The 5,015-nt window shown below is 42.1% G+C and overlaps 1 pseudogene; it reads left to right on the plus strand.

Moving 5' to 3' along the window:
* The first annotated feature begins 463 nt into the window (after window positions 1-463).
* LOC105503648 lies at window positions 464-1,420 on the plus strand (annotated as a pseudogene).
* The last annotated feature ends 3,595 nt before the right edge of the window (window positions 1,421-5,015 follow it).

Below are 5,015 nucleotides of genomic sequence, written 5' to 3' on the forward strand. Positions count from 1 at the left end.
TGTGTGAGCTTTTAGATGAACAATTCAAAACAGCACATCTAAGGAAACTCAACAAACTCCAAGATTAACCATTAAGCAATTCAGAAGTTTTTCAGGTAAATTAAACAAAAAGATTGAAATTTGAAAAATCAAACGGAAATGCTGGGACTTGGAAATACATTTACAGAACTGAAAAAAGCTTATGAGTCTCTCAGTAGCAGAATAAATCAAGCAAAAAAAAAAAAAAAAAGGAATAAATTCAAAGACAGCATACTTGAAAACAGCCATAGAAGAAACAGGAACAAAAAGAAATGAAGAATGCTTACAAGATATGTGGATTAACCTTAAAAAAAAAGGCAAATTTAAGAAATGTTGACATTCAAGAGGGAGTTGAGAAAGAGCAATAAATATGTAGTTTATTCGCCTTTCTGCCTGTAGATGACGCTGAAAAAGTATCGTTTAAGTCTCTCTCCTCCCTGCTGTCATGTCTAAGTCAGAGTCTCCTAAAGAGCCCAAACAGCTGAGGAAATGTTTCATTGGAGGGTTGAGCTTTGAAACAACCGATAAGAGCCTGAGGAGCCATTTTGAGCAATGGGGAACACTCATGGACTGTGTGGTAATGAGAGATCCAAACACCAAGTGCTCCAGGGGCTTTGGGTTTGTTACATATGCCACTGTGGAGGAGGTGGATGCAGCCATGAATGCAAGGCCACACAAGGTGGATGGAAGAGTTGTGGAACCAAAGAGAGCTGTCTCAAAAGAAGATTCTCAAAGACCAGGTGCCCACCTAACTGTGAAAAAGATATTTGTTCGTGGCCTTAAAGAAGACACTGAAGAACATCACCTAAGATTATTTTGAACAGTATGGAAAAATTGAAGTGATTGAAATCATGACTGACTGAGGCAGTGGCAAGAAAAGGGGCTTTGCTATTGTAACCTTTGATGACCACGACTCCGTGGATAAGAATGTCATTCAGAAATAACGTACTGTGAGTGACCACAGCTGTGAAGTTAGGAAAGCCCTGTCAAAGCAAGAGATGGCTAGTGCTTCATCCAAAGAGGTCGAAGTGCTTCTGTAAACTTTGGTGGTGGTCCTGGAGGTTGTTTTGATGGGAATGACAACTTTAGTCATAGAAGAAACTTCAGTGGTCATGGTGGCTTTGGTGGCAGCCATAGTGATGGTGGATATAGTGGCAGTGGGGATGACTATAATGGATTTGGTAATGATGGAAGCAATTTTGGAGGTGGTGGAACCTACAATGATTTTGGCAATTACAACAATCAGTCTTCAAATTTTGGACCTATGAAAGGAGGAAACTTTGGAGGCAGAAGCTCTGGCCCCTATGGTGACAGAGACCAATACTTTGCCAAACCACAGAACCAAGGTGGCTGTGGCAGTTCCAGTAGCAGCAGTGGCTATGGCAGTGGTAGAAGATTTTAATTAGGAAAAAAAGCTTAGTAGGAGAGGAGAGCCAGAGAAGTGACAGGGAAGCTACAGGTTACAAGATTTGTGAACTCAGCCAAGCACAGTGATGGCAGGGCCTAGCTGCTACAAAGAAGACGTGTTTTAGACAAATACTCATGTGTATGGGCAAAAAAACTCAAGGACTGTATTTGTGACTAATTGTATACAGGTTATTTTAGTTTCTGTTCTGTGGAAAATGTAAAACATTTGAACAAAAGTTTTTAATGTAGATTTTTTTTGTTTTTTGCACCCATGCTGTTGTTGCTAAATGTAATAGCCTGATCATGATGCTGAATAAATGTCTTTTTTTTTTTTTAAAGAAAAAACACCAAACTTTCCAAACCTAGACAAAGATATAAATATCCAGGCACAGGAAGTTCATAAACACCTTAACAGATTCAAGAAAAACAAGACTATACTAAAACAAAAATTAGTCAAACTCTCAAAGCTTGAGGACAAAGAGAAGATCCTAAAAGCATCAAGAGAAAAGAAGGAAATAACATATAATGAAGCTTTAATTTGTAGGGAAACAGCCTTCTCAGTGGAAACCATGCAAAGCAGGAAAGAGCAGGATGACATATTTGAAATGCTGAAGAAAAAAACTGACACTAAGAATATATTGCACACAACAAAGCTTTCCTTCAAACATGAAAGACAGATAATGTCTTTCCCAGACAAACAAAACTGAGGAAATTCACTAGAACTTGGTAGAACTAGACAGGTTCTACAAACAGTGTTAAAGAAAGATCTTCATGTAAAAAGAAAAGAATGCAAAAATGGCCGAACAGCAACAGCTCTGGTCTGCAGTTCACAGCGAGATCAACACAGAAGGTGGGTGATTTCTGCATTTCCCACTTATGTAACCAGCTAATCTCATTGGGACTGGTTAGACAGTGGGTGCAGCCCACGGAGGGCAAGCTGAAGCAGGATGGGGTGTTGCCTCACCCAGGAAGCACAAGGGGTTGGGGAACTCCCTCCCCTAGCCAAGAAAAGCCAGGAGGGGCCGTGTCGTGAGGAACATTGCACCCAGACCCAGATACTATGATTTTCCCATGGTCTTTGCAACACATAGACCAGGAGATTCCCTCGGGTGTCTACACCACTAGGGCACTGGGTTTCAAGCACAAAACTGGGTGGCCATTTGGGCAGACACCGAGCTAGCTGAAGATTTTTTTTTCTTTTTTTTTCTTTTTCCACACCCTGGTGGTGCCTGGAATGCCAGTGAGAATGAATTGTTCACTCTTCTGGAAAGGAGGCTGATGCCAGGGAGCCAAGTGGTCTAGCTCAGCAGATCCCACCCCCACAGACCCCAGCAAGCTAAGATCCACTGGCCTGAAATTCTCGCTTCCAGCACGGCAGTCTGAAGTCGACCTCAGATGCTTGAGCTTGGTGGGGAGAGGGGCGTCCACCATTACTGAGGCTTAAGTAGGTAGTTTTCCCCTTATGGTGTAAACAAAGCCACCAGGAAGTTCAAGTTGGGCAGAGCCCACTGCAGGTTGGCAAAGCTGTTGTAGCCAGACTCCCTCTCTAGATTCCTCCTCTCTGGGCAAGGCATCTCTGAAAGAAAGGCAGCAGCTGCAGTCAGGAGCTTATAGATAAAACTACCATCTCCCTGGGACAGAGCACCTGGGGGAAAGGGCGGCTGTGGGTGCAGCCTCAACAGACTTAAACATTCCTGCCTGCAGTCTCTGAAGAGAGCAGCGGATCTCCCAGTACAGCACTTGAGCTCTGCTAACAGACAGACTGCCTCTTCAAGTGGGTCCCTGACCCCCATGTCTCCTGACAGGGAGACACCTCCCAGCAGGGGTCAACAGACACCTCATACAGGAGAGGTCTGGCTGGCATCTGGCAAGTGCCCCTCTAGGAAGAAGCTTCCAGAGGAAGGAACAGGCAGCAATCTTTGCTGTTCTGCAGCCTCGGCTGGTGATACCCAGGCAAAGAGGGTCTGGAGTGAACCTCCAGCAAACTCCAGCAGACCTGCAAGCAGAGGGGCCTGACTGTTAAAAGGAAAACTAACAAACAAAAAGGAATAGCATCAAACAAAAAGGAATAGCATCAACATCAACAAAAAGGATGCCCACACAGAAATCCCATCCAAGGGTCACCAACATCAAAGAACAAAGGTAGATAAATCCATGAAGATGAGGAAAAACCAGCACAAAAAGGCTGAAAATTCCAGAAACCCGAATGCCTCTTCTCCTCCAAAGGATCACAATTCCTCACCAGCAAGGAAACAAAACTGCACAGAGAATGAGTTTGATGAATTGACAGTAGTAGGCTTCAGAAGGTGGATAATAACAAACTCTTCTGAGCTAAAGGAGCATGTTTTAACCCAATGCAAGGAAGCTAAGAACCTTAAAAAAAGGTTAGAGGAATTGCTAACTAGAATAACCAGTTTAGAGAAGAACATAAATGACCTGATGGAGCTAAAAAACACTGCACCAGAACTTCGTGAAGCACACACAGGTATCAATAGCTGAATCAATCAAGCAGAAGAAAAAATATAAGAGACTGAAGATCAACTTAATGAAATAAAGTGTGAAGACAAGATTAGAGAATAAAGAATAAAAAGGAATGAACAAAGCATCCAAGAAATATGGGACTATGTGAAAAGACCAAACTTATGTTTGATTGGTGTACCTGAAAGTCACAGGAAGAATGGAACCGAGGTGGAAACACTCTTCAGGATATTATCCAGGAGAACTTCCCCAACCTAGCAAGACAGGCCAACATTGAAATTCAGGAAATACAGAGACCACCACAAAGATACTGATTGAGAAGAGCAACTCCAAGACACATAATCATCAAGTTCACCAAGGTTGAAATGCAGGAAAAAATGTTAAGGGCAACCAGGGAGAAAGGTCAAGTTACCCACAAAGGGAAGCCCATCAGACTAACGGCGGATCTCGCTGCAGAAACTCTACAAACCAGAAGAGAGTGGGGGCCAATATTCAACATTCTTAAAGAAAAGAATTTTCAACCAGAATTTCATATCCAGCCAAACTAAGCTTCTTAGCGAACAAGAATTAAAATCCTTTACAGACAAGCAAATGCTGAGAGGTTTTGTCACCAGCAGACCTGCCTTACAAGAGCTCCTGAAGGAAGCACTAAATATGGAAAGGAAAAACCGGTACCAGCCACTGCAAAAACATACCAAATTATAAAGACCATCGACACTATGAAGAAACTGCATCAACTAATGGACAAAATAACCAACTAGCATCATAATGACAAGATCAAATTCACACATAACAAGATTAACCTTAAATATAAATGGGCTAAATGCCCCAATTAAGAGACACAAACGGGCAAATTGGATAAAGAGTCAAGACCCATTGGTGTGCTGTACTTAGGAGACCTATCTCATGTGCAAAGAAACACATAGGCTCAAAATAAAGGGATGGAGAAAAGAAAATGGAAAGCAAAAAAAGCTGGGGTTGCAATCCTAGTCTCTGATAAAACAGACTTTAAACCAACAAAGATGGAAAAAGACAAAGAAGAGCATTACTAAATGGTAAATGGATCAATGCAACAAGAAGAGCTAACTATCCTAAATATATATGCACCCAAT

This window comes from Colobus angolensis, unplaced genomic scaffold (assembly GCF_000951035.1).
Source record: "Colobus angolensis palliatus isolate OR3802 unplaced genomic scaffold, Cang.pa_1.0 Scaffold87, whole genome shotgun sequence".
NCBI classification, from domain to species: domain Eukaryota; kingdom Metazoa; phylum Chordata; class Mammalia; order Primates; family Cercopithecidae; genus Colobus; species Colobus angolensis.